This window comes from Stegostoma tigrinum, chromosome 30, assembly GCF_030684315.1.
Source record: "Stegostoma tigrinum isolate sSteTig4 chromosome 30, sSteTig4.hap1, whole genome shotgun sequence".
NCBI classification, from domain to species: Eukaryota; Metazoa; Chordata; class Chondrichthyes; order Orectolobiformes; family Stegostomatidae; genus Stegostoma; species Stegostoma tigrinum.
Genome location: NC_081383.1, coordinates 7,940,858 through 7,958,052, shown reverse-complemented (window position 1 = coordinate 7,958,052; position 17,195 = coordinate 7,940,858). Strand labels below are relative to the sequence as shown.

At 45.1% G+C, this 17,195-nt stretch overlaps 1 long non-coding RNA gene across 2 annotated transcripts in view; it reads left to right on the top strand.

The window, feature by feature from the left end:
• LOC132206072 (uncharacterized) overlaps positions 1-15,130 on the top strand; it is a 34,662-nt gene extending 19,532 nt beyond the window's left edge. For both annotated transcript variants that reach the window (XR_009442801.1, XR_009442800.1), the window contains exons 2-5: positions 1,456-1,566; positions 3,015-3,104; positions 10,766-10,893; positions 13,741-15,130. This is a non-coding gene — a long non-coding RNA (uncharacterized LOC132206072). The remainder of the gene's footprint in view (positions 1-1,455; positions 1,567-3,014; positions 3,105-10,765; positions 10,894-13,740) is intronic.
• Positions 15,131-17,195: the final 2,065 nt, after the last annotated feature.

Below are 17,195 nucleotides of genomic sequence, written 5' to 3'. Positions count from 1 at the left end.
TTCTCAGATTCTCCAGCATCTGCAGTTCCCATTATCTCTTACCAGTGATGCCTGCTCCTTAAGAATGAGTTTTTAAAGAAAGATTAGAAACCAATTTCCCACCAGGGTTGAAGGGCCCCTGTACCTATGGAAATCTCTCACCTGCTAATTGAACTATCTTTCGTTCACATCTGCCACCTAACATTTTTATCTACCTCACTTATTTTTTCTATTCTATTGGTGCAATGGCTAGTTCTACTCCTTTTTCTGATCATTCTGCTCATACTCTCACATTCCTTGTGTTAAATTTGTGACTCGTTGCTTCCCATACTTGCTGCCATTTCCTATATCATAGAAGCAGTGAAAATAGGAGCAGGAGTAGGCTATTTGGCCCTTCTAGCCCACTGCACCAATCAATATGATCATGGCCGATCATCTACCTCCCTGTCTTGTTCCCACTTTCTCTCCATACCCTTTTGATCCTTTAGCCCAAAGAACTGTATCTAACTACCTCTTAAAAGCATTCAGTGCTTTGACCTCGATTACAGTGTGGAGCTGGAGAAACACAGCAGGGCATCAGAGGAGTAGGAGAGTCGATGTTTCGGGCCTAGACGCATCTACCCCTGTATCAACTCTGACTCCAGCATCTGCGGTTCTTGCTATCTCCAAATGCTGTGATCTCAACTGCTTTCTGTGGCAGGGAATTTCACAAGCTCATTGCTGTGTCTGGGCGAAGAAGAACTTTCTCCTCATCTTAGTCCTATACAATCTGTATCCATGGACTATGATCTCTGGTTCTGGATGCAAGCAGATCTCTAACTGTTTCTTGCCTGAACTCTGCAAGCCTTGGTTGTTCTGAGAGAAGCTATTTCTCCAACAGTTTGAGATGCAAACTTGGCATAATCTAACAGATACATTTGGTTTACCTGGTCATTCCTCCTATCTGGTGTCTCTGGTTAGTATGGCTGCTTCACAACACCAGGGAGCCGGGTTCGATTCTACTCTTCGGCAACAGTCTGTGTAGAGTTTGCACATTCTCCCCATGTCTGTATGGCTTTCCTCCCAGAGTCTCCAGTGACATGTAGCTAAGATGGATTGGCCATACCAAATAGCCCATAGTGTCCAGGGATGTGTAGGCTGGGTGGATTAGCCATGGGAAATGCAGGGTTACAGGGATAAGGTGGGGACTGGGTGGGATGCTCTCTGGTTCATCGGTGTGGACTCACTGGGCTGAAAGACCTGCTTCCACACCGTAGGGATTCTATATTTGTATTCTTAATGACAGCCTAGGGAATGGTGCGATGAATCACAGAGAATTCAGGAGTTCAACAGATGTGGCAGCTTGCCCAGTATTTATTGAAGAAACTTATAACAAATCGATGCTCAAATGCATGGCTCTCAGACCGAGTGCTGTTTTGGAGACAAATGTGTCGATCAACCTCCCTTCAATTTTTCTCCTTGTTTCTAATGATACAGGTTTTTCATTTGACTTCTACAAACAGTCCATGTGCCCAATCTCCTGACCAGCCCTGAAGATGCTGCCTCAGGATGGGAGTATGGATCAATGGCGAGCTCTACACTGTGAATGTGAGCAGTTGTCTGTGTTTTATTAAGTACAAACTGAGACAAGGACAGGCGAGAGGCAAAACGCCAGGAATGTCTTGATGCCTTAAAGAGAGCCTGCATAGATACCAATATTCTATCAAAATAGAGACAAAATGAGAGAGATCTGGATGGAGAGGCTCATGAAATTTTATTCTCAATATTCTGTCAAAGTATCATACAAATTATAAAATTGTGGAAATTTATAGAACTCAAGGAAACCTTTAGGTGCAGCTTGTCTCCCCAGCTGGAAAGTATCCGTTTAGCCTCCTCTCACTTTCCAGATTTTGGTCTGTAGCCTTGTAGGTTGTGCATTACATTAAATATTGAGGATTTCCGAGGCTGGCCTCAACCAACCAACTCAGGCACTGAGTTCTGTATTCTCAGCACTGTCTGGGTGGGGGATAAAACAATTCTCCTCAATCTCATAGCTGTTGCTTTAAGTCTTAACCAAGGGGAATAAAGTTTTCTAATCCCCTCCACCTAGATCTCTGTCGGTGTAAATTTAGTAATTAGATTAGATTCCCTACTGTGTGGAAACAGGCCCTTCGGCCCAACAAGTCCACACCTCCCCTTGGAGCATCCCACCCAGACCCATCCCCCTATAACCCACACACCCATGAACACTATGGGCAATTTAGCATGGCCAATCCACCTAGTCTGCACATCCTTGGACTGTGGGAGGAAACCGGAGCGCCCGGAGGAAACCCACGCAGACATGGGGAGAATGTGCAAACTCCACACAGTTACCTGAGGTTGGAATTGAACCCGGGTCCCTGGCGCTGTGAGGCTGCAGTGCTGACTACTGAGCCACCGTGCCACCCTAAACCTAGATTAAATTAGCTTTCCCCTCAGCATCCCTTGTTCCAAAGAAAACACACCCAGCTCATCCTGTTATTCCCCAGAGCTCAGCATGCCATTCTCACCAACATCCCTGTAAATCGCTGAGGAGGTGATGGCCTAGTGATGTTATTTCTGGACTGTTAGTCCAGAGAATCAGCACATGTTCTGGGAGCACAGGTTCAAAACCCATCATGGTAGATGGTGGATTCAAATTCAATAAAAATCTGGAACTGAGAGACTCATGATATCCATGTAACGATTGTCGATCATCAGGAAGAACCCATCTGGTTCTGTATTTCCCTTCACGGAAGGAAACTGCAATCCTTACCTGGTCTGGCCTACATGTGACTCCAGACCCTACTTGTGTGCTTACATGTCTGTCCACAGTATGCTGCAGTGTTTGAGCCAATCACAGCACAAACTGGAGGAACAACATCTCATCTTCAGACTAGGCACTTTACAGATTTCTGGACTGAAAGGAATTAAACACTTTCAAATTGTGAACCTTTCCTTTAAGCTTGTTATCATATCCTATCTCCTCCACCACCCCCCCCCCCCCCCCCCCCCCCCACCCACCACCACCACCCCAGTGCCTGTCCTTTCAAGGTAGACAGACAGGAGGCTGGAAGAACACAGCAAGCCAGTCGGCATCTGGAGGAAAGGGGCAGTCGATGTTTCAGGTAATACCCTTCTTCAGGTCAGTGCCTGTCCTTTCAAGTCTGGCAGGAGATGCACCATTGTTCTGCCATTGTCATATTCCCATCGCTTAATCTGAACTATAAACATCTTTTCCTCCACCAGCACCTAACACCCACTACCACCACCCTCACCCAACCCATCACCCCCCATAGCCTAAATGTTGTCCCCTCCACACTTAAGCTCTGATGAAGAATCATCTAGACTCAAAACATTAGTTTACTCCTCTCCATGGATGCTGTCTGATCCACTTAATCTCCAGCATTGTTATTTTCAGTTCAGATTCCAGCATCTGAAGTAATTTGCTCCTACATCAGTTAATCACTGTTTGTGTTTTTCCAAGTTATGTTGATTTAAATTATAAATATTGGCCTGGACATTGGGGAGAGTTCACTCCCTGGTCTTTGCATAGCCCAAATGATAGCAAGATTTTATCAGTGCAAGTCTCATGGTGCAGGAATTCAAACTATTTCTTGCAATATATTTAGCAAATTACATATCAACTAACGGGCACACAGTACAGCCCAAGCACTGTTAGTCCTGCTCTTTTATTTTCTCCACAAAGCGTGCAATGGACAAATATATCAACTTGAGCCACTAATCCTTGGTTGCCGAGCAACAATGAGAAGAAATCAACAATATAGTACACACTATAAATTTAACAAACTAGATGGTTGGCATTGGCACAGTGATTCAGTCAAAATTTATTTCAACATTGAAGGTAACTCCAGTGCTGTACAGATTAGAAGATGACATCTTGCCACCCCTTCGGAGATTCAATTATTACTGGACATTTTTGTCATTGACTCACTAATGCCCTTTAGGGATGGAAATCTGTCATCTTTACCACATTTGGTTTACATGTAAATTCAGACTCGCAGCAATGTGGTTGACTCCTGCTATCTGGGCAACTAGGGATGGGCAATATATGCTGGACTAGCCAGCAACACCCACATCTCTGAAAAGAATTTAAAAACACACACCCACACACACATCCTACTTCCAGTCATTCACAGGATGCTTATTATTAGTCAGTGTGTGTATATACTATGCTGGGAGGAATGATATAAACGTCAATAAACGTGGAACCATCCTCTAGTATAATGGGATTGCAGAAAAGTCAAAAGACACTTGTTTGAAGTGTTACCTAGACAAAATTGACAATGAACTAAAGTGAAACCATGTCCCATGTATACCACGTAGTTTTAAAATGACTAATTCAGTAATTCCCAAACTTTTTTCCCCACTACGATCCCATTTCAAGGTTTGAAATTGATGTGACCCTGTCAGTGAGAATTGGATGGGAGGATGACTCTGACAACAAGGGCTTCTTTTGAGATTGTATCAGTGATAATGACATAGACATAGACATAGAACATTACAGCACAGTACAGGCCCTTCGGCCCTCGATGTTGTGCCGACCTGTCATACTGATCAAGCCCAACTAACCTACACTATTCCATGTACGTCCATGTGCTTATCGAATGACAACTTAAGTGTACCTAAAGTTGGCGAATCTACCACCGTTGCAGGCAAAGCATTCCATTCCCTTACTACTCGCTGAGTAAAGACACTACCTCTGACATCTGTCCTATATCTTTCACCCCTCAATTTAAAGCTATGCCCCCTCGTGCTCGCCGTCACCATCCTAGGAAAAAGGCTCTCCCTATCCACCCTGTCTAACCCTCTGATTATTTTATGTGTCTCAATTAAGTCACCTCTCAACCTTCTCTCTAACGAAAACAGCCTCAAGTCCCTCAGCCTTTCCTCGTAAGACCTTCCCTCCATACCAGGCAACATCCTAGTAAATCTCCTCTGCACCCTTTCCAAAGCTTCCACATCCTTCTTATAATGTGGTGACCAGAACTGTACGCAATACTCCAAGTGCGGCCGCACCAGAGTTTTGTACAGCTGCAGCACGACCTCATGGTTCCGGAACTCGATCCCTCTATTAATAAAAGCTGAAACACTATGCCTTCTTAACAGCCCTGTCAACCTGGGTGGCAACTTTCAAGGATCTGTGTACATGGACACAGATCTCTCTGCTCATCTACACTACCAAGAATCTTACCATTAGCCCAGTACTTTGCCTTTCCGGTTACTCCTACCAAAGTGCATCACCTCACACTTGTCTGCATTAAACTCCATTTGCTACCTCTCAGCCCAGCTCTGAAGCTTATCTAGGTCTCTCTGCAACCTGCAACATCCTTCTTCAATACACACAACTCCACCGACCTTACTGTCATCTGCAAAGTTACTAACCCATCCTTCTACGCCCTTGTCCAGCAGTGGACCCAAGACCAACCCTTGCAGTACACCACTAGTAACTGGTCTCCAGGATGAACATTTCCCATCAACCACCACCTTCTGTCTTCTTTCAGCAAGCCTATTGCCGATCCAAACTGCTATATCTCCCAAAATCCCATTCCTCCGCATTTTGTATAACAGCCTTCTGTGGGGAACCTTATTGAACGCCTTGCTGAAATCCATATACACCACATCAAACGGTTTACTCTCATCTACCTGTTTGGTCACCTTCTCAAAGAACTCAATAAGGTTTGTGAGGCACGACCTTCCCTTCACAAAACCGCGCTGACTATCCCTAATCAATTTATTCTTTTCTAGATGATTATAAATCCTATCCCTTACAACCTTTTCCAACACTTTACCAACAACTGAGGTAAGGCTCACTGGTCTATAATTACCAGGGTTGTCTCTACTCCCCTTCTTGAACAGAGGAACCACAGGACAGGAACAAGACATCCCACTGTTCTACGAGCCACTACAAATACATGGCAGCAACTGACCAACTGAGTCACCAAGATAATTAATTTGCCTGGTTAACTGCGATCTAAGACAGTAGAAACTCACCAGGATTTATGAGTAAGCAAAACTAAAACTTATTTAACAAGTGGCAAAATGATGGGAACTGCAGGTGCTGGAGAATTCCAAGATAATAAAATGTGAAGCTGGATGAACACCGCAGGCCCAGCAGCATCTCAGGAGCACAAAAGCTGATGTTCCGGGCCTAGACCCTTCATCAGAGACGGGGATGGGGTGAGGGTTCTGGAATAAATAGGGAGAGAGGGGGAGGTGGACCGAAGATGGGGTGAAAAGAAGATAGGTGGAGAGGAGAGAGTATAGGTGGGGAGGTAGGGAGGGGATAGGTCAGTCCAGGGAAGACAGACAGGTCAAGGAGGTGGGATGAGGTTAGTAGGTGGGGGTGGGAGGAAGGGATGGGTGAGAGGAAGAACAGGTTAAGGAGGCAGAGACAGGTTGGACTGGTTTTGGGATGCAGTGGGTGGAGGGGAAGAGCTGGGCTGGTTGTGTGGTGCAGTGGGGGAAGGGGACGAACTGGGCTGGTTTTGGGATGCGGTGGGGGAAGGGGAGATTTTGAAGCTGGTGAAGTCCACATTTTTCCATCCCCACCCTTGTCTGCTTTCCGGAGAGACCACTCTCTCCGTGAATCCCTTGTTCGCTCCACACTGCCCTCCAACCCCACCATACCCAGCACCTTCCCCTGCAACCGCAGGAAATGCTACACTTGCCCCCACACCTCCTCCCTCGCCCCTATCCCAGGCCCCAAGATGACTTTCCATTATTAAGCAGAGGTTCACCTGCACATCTGCCAATGTGGTATACTGCATCCATTGTACCCAGTGTGGCTACCTCTACATTGTGGAAACCAAGCGGAGGCTTGGGGACCGCCTTGCAGAACTCCTCTGCTCGGTTCGCAATAAACAACTGCGCCTCCCAGTCGCAAACCATTTCCACTCCCCCTCCCATTCTTTAGATGACATATCCATCATGGGTCTCCTGCAGTGCCACAGTGATGCCACCCGAAGGTTGCAGGAACAGCAACTCATATTCCGCCTGGGAACCCTGCAGCCCAATGGTATCAACGTGGACTTCACCAGCTTCAAAATCTCCCCTTCCCCCACCGCATCCCAAAACCAGCCCAGTTCGTCCCCTCCCCCCCACTGCACCACACAACCAGCCCAGCTCTTCCCCTCCACCCACTGCATCCCAAAACCAGTCCAACCTGTCTCTGCCTCCCTAACCGGTTCTTCCTCTCACCCATCCCTTCCTCCCACCCCAAACCGCACCTCCATCTCCTACCTACTAACCTCATCCCACCTCCTTGACCTGTCCGTCTTCCCTGGACTGACCTATCCCCTCCCTACCTCCCCACCTATACTCTCCTCTCCACCTATCTTCTTTTCTCTCCATCTTCAGTCCGCCTCCCCCTCTCTCCTTATTTATTCCAGTTCCCTCTCCCCATCCCCCTCTCTGATGAAGGGTCTAGGCCCAAAACGTCAGCTTTTGTGCTCCTGAGATGCTGCTGGGCCTGCTGTGTTCATCCAGTCTCACATTTTATTATCTTCTTTTGAGATTGCCTGGTTAGTGGGAGTTTTGTTGGGCTTAAGTTGGCAACTCCAATTCTTACATTTTTTTTATTCAACATCCCTAATTGCCCTAGTTGGTGGTAATGAGCTATTTTCTTGAATCAATGCTGCCTGTGTGGTGGAGATATGCCTATTTCGGAAGGGAATTCCAGGATTTAGATCCAGCAGCAATGAAGGAACTGTGATTAGATGTGCCATGCATGTGCGTGCTTTGGATAGGAACATAGTAATGTTCCCAGCTGTCTGCTGGCCTTGTCCTTCTAATTTGTGGTGGCCCCAGATTTGGAAAGTGCTGTAAAAGTAGAGTTGGGAGGTTATAAGAGTGACTGCACTTCGAGTGTGCTTCATTGGCTGAATTGGCACTTTAGAGTGTCCTGAAGTTGTAAAAGGCAGTGGAAATCCAAGTTTGGACGAACTGACTAGAAGAACAACAATGTGTACAGTTTCACCTGCTGGGGGTGGGGTGGTTTGGTGCAAAAAAAAATGTTGGCACAAGAAGGTCTCTTCACACTCGTAGCAAAGTTTTTAACTTGGCATCCACTGAGAGAAACGTTGCCCATGTTTGCAGAAGAGCAAATAAAGGGAAGACCTGACTCCCTGGGAGCTGCAATTGAGGAGGAATATGAAAATGCGAGGGCTGACGCACCTTTTAGATGTGCAAGAGCAGTTTGTTCTGACCATAGGTTGCTCTCATTTGTGTCGCCATCTGTGTGTAGAATTTGAGGACAGAACAATGGAGCAGAGCAGTTTGAGTTCTGTCCTGATATATCTCTTGCATGTGTTTGAAAATAAGAGAGACTTGCATTTCTATAGCTCCTTTCGGGATATCCCAAATGAGATACATTTTGAAAGGGAGATGTTTAGAGTTTAGGATGTGCAACAGCCAAATTATTCACAGCAATCTGCTGCCAGAGAAAAGTGACAGTGCTCATCTCATACGTTTTCAGTGGCATTGATTGAAAAATATGTATTGACAAGAGGAGATGGAGCATAGTCTTCATGTAATTGGATTGATAATCCAGCAGCTGGGACTAAAGCTCTGACTTCAAATACCGCCATGTGGAATATAAATACAGTTGATAAATTGGGAAATGAAGACCTGTAGCTACTACTATGAAACTGGTGTAAAAAATTCTACCCTTTTACAGATGCGGGGGTCGTTGGCTAAATTGATATTTAATCCCTAACCCCAGTTGCTCTCAGACAATGGGTTAAATGATCAACTTCAGCCCCTAGGTCCTATGAAATGCAATGGCTTGCTGGCTGTTTTTGAGCACAGTAAGAGTCAACAACACAATTATAGATCCAGAGTCCCATATCATTCTGGCTCTGTCTAGCTAATAACTTTCCTTCTCTAAAACTCAAATAGGTTTTTACAACAAATGATAGTTTCATGATCAGCATTACCAAGACTGACTTTCAATTCCTAATTTTATTAATTGAATTTAAATTCCATCAGCTCCCATTTTGCGATTTGAACCCATACCCCAATGTATTAGCCTGGTCTTCTGCATTAGTATAGCAGTGACACCACCATTGTAGAATTCTGACCAAGGGTCCTGACTCAAAACGTTGACGTTGCTGCTCCTCTTACGCCTGACCTGCTGTGCACCTCCACCTCCACATTTTACCGACCATTGTAGAACCATCTGGTTCACTAGTATCCTTTGTTTGAGGACAAAAATCTGCTATCCTTACTGGTGTGACCTACATGTGACTCCAATCGCACACCAATGTGGTCGACGCTTAATTTCCCTCTGATATGGCACTCAGCTCAAGGGAAGAGCAACAGATACTGGTCTTGCTAATGAAGCCCACCCCCCATCAAAAAATTAAGGTAACAAAAGGACACTGGAGAAAATTTATAACTGCTTTGGATTCTTCAACACCTACTTAAGGACAACAGACAGGGCCTTGGTTTAGCATCTCACCTGATGGCTGCAACACTCCCTCAGTACAGCATTTCAACAGAACATTGTTGTAAGAGATGTCTGCAGTTGGTGCATTGTTATATTGTACTTTGCCTTTAATAGAGTTCACCATTTAAGGACTGATACAAGACATAGGTTAGCCTGGTATCTCTTAGGAAATACTTAAGTTACATGGTTGTTAGCTGTTGAAGTAAGACTAGCACATTAACTAGCTCCTGTGAGAGGCTGTCACTAATAACCTGGTGGCCAGAGCTACATTTGTATCTTGGTTAATCATTTCCAGATCAACTGCTGTATACAATGGCCATCAACCTACGTTATGTGCTCAAGTCTCATGCATAGGATTTTCTGACTGCACAGAGGGGAGCACACATAATGCTGTAGAAACATAGAGGGAAAGCCTGACCAAAATGTGCTGTGTGACAGTTGTCACAACTGAAGGGAAATGGTAGCAAAGTAATACTGGAAAATGTGTGGAGTACCAACTCATCTCAAAACTTACTTGTGCAATTCCTGCAAATATTCTCTATGGATGCATATAATCTTTATGCATGGGATTCTCTAGATGAGCTTAGCCAGGTAAAGAAAACATAAGAACATGAGAAATAGGAGCAGCAGTAGGCCATCTGGCCCATTGAGCCTGCTCCACCTTTCAATAAGATCATTGCTGATCTTTTCGTGGATCAGCTCCACTTACCCACTTGCTGACCATAACCTTTAATTCCTTTAATATTCAAACATCTATCTCTCTTTGCCTTTAAAACATTCAATGAAGTAGCCTCAACTGCCTCACTGGGCAGGGAATTCCACAGATTCACAACCCTTTGGGTGAAGAAGTTCCTCCTCAGCTCAGTCCTAAATCTGCTCCCCCTTTAGTTTGAGGCTATGCCCCCTTGCCCTAGTTTCACCTGCTAGTGGAAACAACCTCCCTGCTTCTAACTCATGTGTTCCCTTTAAAATTTTATATGTTTTTATAAGATTCCTCCATAATTCTTCTAAATTCTAATGAATATATTATCAATCTACTCAGTCTCTCCTCATAGAGCAACATTTCTCAATTCCGGTTCAACCTAGAGAACCTCCTCTGCACCCCAAGCCCAAAAATCCTGGGATCAGGTCTTAGCTGTTCCAACAATCTATCACAACATTTCTGAACAGGTCGATTTTGAAAATATCTGTACAAAAGCAATTATTGCAGATGCTGAAAAACGTGAAAAGAAAATTCTGGAAACTTTCAACAGATCTGAAAGCATCAGTGGAGAGAGGAAAGCATAATTTCTACATCATCTCTGTTTTTTTTCTCAGCAGATGCTGCCTGACTTGAGTTTCATACGTTTAAAAAGCTTGGGTCCGAAGTCAAATTGGCGCCATCAGAACCCAGACCGTGCCAGATTTCAGATTCTGCCACATTTTTGGACTGTCAGCTGGTGGAACAGGTAACTGTGTCATGAGGATAGGGAGAGTTTGTCAGGGTGGGACAAAATAAATCCCCCAGCACTTTAGTGACATCGTGTGTGCAGCTCTCAGGTTCCACCCTCTCCAGGACCATCCTGGAAATAGACTCTCTGTACTCCTGCATTTACCCTGCTCTCGGAGAGGCGTCTGAGATTTCACAAGAGAAAAATGTCTTGGTTTTCAAACAGTTTACAGAGATATGGGAGTTTGGATTCAGCACCTTCAACACTTATAAGGCTGCTCTCTGGAGTGCTATCCAATATAAAAAGTAATGGAAGCATTGAGTGGGGCAGCTAGTTTGCACTGCAGATTGACATTGACCACATGGATTCAACTCCCGCACTGGCTGAGATCATCGTGAAGCCTTAGCCTTGTTGTGAACTTGCACCAGTCCTCGCTCTTGCCCTTGCACTCTCCCTACCCAACCTTTTGGGACTATAGTGGCTTTCCCATTATAAGATGACCCTGAGCCTACTAGAGAAACTTTAGGACAGGCAACAAAAGGTAGTTTTAGTTAGCAAGTAAGCTGGAGGGTTTAGGAAGGGAATGGCACAGCTCAGGGCCCAAGCAGTGAAAATTTCAGCTATTATCAGTAGTCTACTCCAGTTTGTTGCCTACAACTCCACCTTCAACACCATTATCGTCTCCTGACTGATCTCAAAACTGCATGACTTGGTCTCAGCTCCGCCCTCTGCAACTGGACCCTCAGCTTTCTAACCCACAGGCCACAATCAGTGAGGATAGGTAACTGCATCTCCTCCACAACAACACTCAACACTGGAGACCCCAGGGATGTGTCCTCAGTCTCCTACTGTACGCCCACAAATGTGTTGCCAACTTCTGAATGAAGCCATCTGCAAGTTTGCTGATGACACCTCTGAAGTGGGTCGGATATCTAACAACAATGAGTCAAACTACAGGAGGGAGTTAGAGGATTTGGTGACCTGGTGCAATGAAAATAATCTGTCTCTCAACATCAGCAAAACTAAATTGATCATTGACTTCAGAAAGAAAGGAGGAGAACATGCCCCCATCTACATCAAGGGAACTGAGGTTGAGAGGGTGAAGAACATCAAGTTCCTAGGACTGATGACAACCGACGACCTGTCCTGGACTTTCCACATGGATGTGATGGTCAAGAGGGCACAACAATGCCTCTTCTTCCTCAGGTGGCTCAGGAAATTTGGCACATCCATGAAGACGGTCACCACCTTCTACAGATGCCCCACATCCTGTCTGGGTGCATAATCGCCTGGTATGGTAACAGCTCTGCCCAGGACTGTGAGAAACTACAGAAGGTGGTGTGCACACCCCAGACCATCACGGAAGCCAACCTTCCATCCAACTCCATTTACATGGCTCACTGCCGCAGAAAGGCTGCCAACATCATCAAAGACACATTACACCTCCTACAACCTCTTCTGTCAGGCAGAAGGTACAGAAGTCTGAACACATGCCCGGGCAGGTTCAGGAACAGCTTCTTCCCGGCCGTTATCGGAGTGATGAATGGAACCTCTAGCCTCAAATAATGCTGGTCTTGCTAACGTCAATCTCGCCTAGCGCACGCCCTGTGCAATGTAACCTGCATGCCTCTAAGTTTTTTTTAATCTGTACATCCTTTGCACTGCTCGTAAACAAAGCTTTTTGCTATAGTGCAGACAGAGGCCATTCAGTTCATCAAGACTGTACTGACCCTTTGAAAAGCATCCCAACCAGACCCAACCCCTTTTCCTGTAATCCCACCATGCAATGTTTAATCCACCTAGCCTGCACATCTTTGGACTGTGGGAGGAGACTGGAACACCCGGAGGAAACTCTCTCAGACTCAGGGAGAATGTGCAAACTCCACCCAAACCATGTGATAAAACTTGAACATGTCATATCAGGACAGAGTGCAGATCTCCCAGACAGTCATCAGAGATATGAAGGATAAGAATGATAAAAGGCATTGCCAGTGTCAGTCAAGAGGTCCCAAGTTCTAATCCTTGGCCTCTGCAGTTAGTTATATCAGGCACAGTATGAGCCCAAGTACTGTGCCCGATTGCTATTTGGTGCCCCCTGCTGGCACGTGTCTACACAGCATCTGGGAAAGGCCAAGCTTTTTTCTAACATGGCAGAGATACTGGGAGCAAAGGTGATAACAAAATGTATAAAAAGCAAAAATTTAAAAAAAAAAGCATTGGGGAATTTGTAAACCAAGACCCAAATGAATTAACAACAGAATTAAAGCACAACTTTTCTAGTAGAAATAGATGAGGTTCATTTGAGTAAATTCAATATCCAAACAGGGATAATGGTCTAAGATAACAAGGTATGGAGCTGGGTGAACACAGCAGGTCAGGCAGCATCAGAGGAGCAGAAAGGCTGATGTTTCGGGCCTAGACCCTTCTTCAGAAATGGACTGTTGTGATTTTGTAAGATGAGTATAAGATCCTGAGGAAACTTGACTGGGTGGATGCCAAAGGGATGGTTACTCTTGTGGGAGATTCTAGAACTAAAAATAAATGGGCACCCATTCAAAACAATGAGGGAAGAATTCTTGTGAGGGCAGGGAGTCTTTGGAATGCTCTTCTCAAAGGCAGTGGGTCCAGAATCTTTCAGTATGTTCAAGGCAGAGGTAGATCGATAACCTAGGGAATAAAAGGTTGAGGGATAAGCAGGCAAGTAGAGTTGAGATTAAAATCAAATCAGTCACAAGTTATTTGAATGGCAGAGCAGGTTTGGAAGACTGAATGGCCTACCATTGTTGTATTGTTATATAAAGCTGTAACTGCAGTTAATCATATCAATCTCACTCTCTCACTCTCTGCCCTTTTTTTATTTTACAGATTCTGTTCCATTCAAGGAGGTCTGATTGTCATCAGTTGAATATTATAGGACTCACTGCTGCATGTTGAATGCCAGCCTACACCTCTCTTGCTGTGATTGTAGGGGTTCCTGGCATCGTGATTTAATGACAGGATAAAAGTGAAAAATCACATTGCCAGGGATTACCACACAGTTGCAGGCACATGCCAGCTGTATTACTGAGAACTCTGACAACAAGGATATCACACTCGAAGAGTAATGCCTTCCTGTTGTATAAGTCACAGGAGCTGAGATCATTATCTTCTTGTTGTTGTCATCAAACACCCAGCAAGGACCAAGCATTATTTTTACTTTTTGTTTGAAAGGCATAGACAAATCCACTTCTGTAACCAAGTGAAAGTCAGGTCTATGATTCTGAAAGGAGATCAAGTCACCCCACAGCTCATCTTCATTCTGGTTTTGTGAAAAGTTAACAACTTGCAATTTAGTTTTTTAATTTCAAATATATTTTATTCATAAATCATCTGTTAGTACATACAAAGGTTCTAAATCAGTTCTGTACAGTCGTTGCAGAGAAAAGAGTCAAAATATTGGAATTTTGCATTTCTCAGGTCTTCTCTACAGTTGCAGAAACAAAGGCATTTTCCCCATATGCAGGAAGCTTATATTTTATATTTATTTATATTCATTTCAAGGTAATGAGAGGTTCTGACAACTGAACAGACTTTCATTGTACTTTGGCAGAAAGACCCTAGGTGCTGGTCTTTCCTCACTCCACCTTAGTGACAATGCCCTAAGCTTAGTGTGTCCCTCAGCACACAGTCCTGGACTTTGGAATGTGCCAGTCTGTTGCACTGTATATGAGCCCTTGCTAACACCTCAATATGTTCCTGGTGAGAGCCATTTTCAAACTCTTTTTATAATAGACTTATTCCCGTGACAACAACATGAAGTAAAGTCCGAAGCTATGCTAAGCCAACCTTGTTATTTCCTCCTAATTGGCCCGACCTTATCTGATTCTGATTGTGTCAGATTCTGTGGTGTCAAGTCTCTCTCTCGTGCAGATGACTAAAGAGAGAATGGGCATTGCACGTATGTGAGTTTGATTTCACTCTTGCTTAAGCTGAACATCCCTTCCTCGCTCTTGTGGCTATTTTAAAAATTTGTTTATGGGATGAGAGCATTGCTGGTTAGACCAGCATTTATTGCCTGGTCCTAATTGCTCAGAGGGCAGTTAAGCATCAACCACATTGCTGTGGATCTGGAGCCACATGTAGGCCAGACCAGGTAAGGATGGCAGCTTCCTTCCCTAAAGGATATTAATGAACCAGATGGGCTTTTCGACAGTCGACAGTGATAATCATTTTGCATTTCTTCATTTTGTCTTCCAAACTCCAAAGAAAGTTCTTCTCAGACTGGTCCAGAACTTAGCTATTTGGAGAGCAGTTGCCTTTAATGAAATCCTGTTCACAGTGGCTAAGTTCAGGTTCTCTGAAGTAAACACTCACTCACTAACTTCCATCAATCTTCATCATGCTGGGCATGTTTCAGGAATAGCAAAATGTCCCAAAGTCCTTCAGGGAAGTGTCACCAAACAAAGTGTGGAGCTGGATGAATGCAGGAGGTCCAGCAGCATCTCAGGAGCACAAAAGCTGACGTTTCGGACATAGACCTTTTTCCTATGCCCCCAGAGGGCAATTATGAGTCAACCACATTGCTGTGGGCCTGAAGTCACATGCAGGCAGACCAGGCAAGGACAGCAGTTTCCTTCCCTAAAGGACATTAGTGAACCAGAGATGGGTTTTTCCCGATAACCAGCAAATTCCACCAGCTGCTGTGCAGCATTCAAACCCAGGTCCCCAGAACATTACCTGGATCTCTGGATTAACAGTCCAGTGATAATGCCACTAGGCCATTGCCTCCATATTTTGGGGAAGGAGAGTTGCTAAGCTTGTGAGAGGGAGAGATAAAGCGATAGAAAGGTTTTTTGGGGGGGGGGAACGGGTTAGATGCCTACAGTATGGAAACAGGCCTGTCGGCCCAACAAATCCACACTGACCCACAGAGCATCCTATCCACCTAATCTACAAATCCATAAACACAGTGGGCAACTTAGCATGGCCAATCCACCTAAGCTGCACAACTTTGTACTGTGGGAGGAAACCGGAGCACCCATGGGGAGAATGTGCAAACTCCACACAGACAGTTGCCTGAGGGTGAAATCGAACACAGGTCCCTGGCGCTGTGAGGCAGCAGTGCTAACCGCTGAGCTACTGTGCCGGGTTGAAAGCTCAGAGCTGAGGGCCCAGGCAGCTGAAAATATATCCACCTTTGGTGGAGAGATTTAAAATCAGGGAAGCACAAGATGTTAGACTTAGAGGAACATGTGGATTTTGGGAGCAATGTCCAGCTGCAAAAAGCTGCAGAGATGGGGAGTGTGAGTCCATGGATTTGGAAAAGATTAGAATTTTAAAATCATGGCTTTGCTGAATTGGGAACTACTGGAAACTGAAGCAAATTAAGATGTGGTCCACCAAGAGACATTTGAGGAGCTCATGCCTGGGGTTGAATGCTGGGATGCCCACGACAATGATCTAATCCAGAGGGGAAAGCCTGGTTGAGTTTCAGCAGCAGAGATTAGGTGGCGATGTTACAAGGTGAAAGGAGGTAGCCCTAATAATCAGGAGGACATGGGGCTAAGGACTCAGATCAGGGTCCAATCAGATGCTAAGATTGTGAACAGGCTGGTGCAGCATCGAGACTTTGGCCAGGGAGGGGGAATGGAGTAAGAGGCTAGGGAGCAGAGTTTATAATGGAGATGGAAGAACAAAGATTTCAGTCTTCTCTATATTTAAAAGGACACTGGCACGTCAGGTTGTGAGAGGCTAGGCATCTGGGACCTGAGTCAATGGCACAGTTCTGCATGTGGCTGGTGTTTGCATTCTCAATTGGCCATGGGGAGGCAGTAGACCATCAATGAACATGTTGGGACACCAGTAGCTGGAACATGGGCTTTGGTTCAGGTTTTCATGTAACAACCTAAAAATGTTTGTGTTCCTGTATGACTGCCAGATGTCGATCCTAGGATTGGGCCTGGCCTCCGTCGCCAGAGGTTTTTGGAAAACAGGCCCTGACCTCCTGTGCCTACTGAGCTGATATCAGTGAGTTGTGAAGTACTGGCTCAGTTCAGCAGGAACTGGAGTCGGGCCTAACAATATCCTACTGGACGTGGATAAAGAAAACAAAAGCGTAGCCAGGTGAACATCATAGAATATGAGCTCCCTGATTGTGGCTGTTAATCTGGTCCCATCAGGGAGCCCTGGCTGACAGATATAAACAGGTGGGTCAGAGGTTCTGTTCACTCTGAGAGCTGGCTCTGAGGGAGCTGGAGCAGTGTAAAGGACTTGCCACATGTAAATAAAGGATGACTTGATGAGATAGTGTGGAGTTATTTCCCAAAGAGCCTGCATTTATG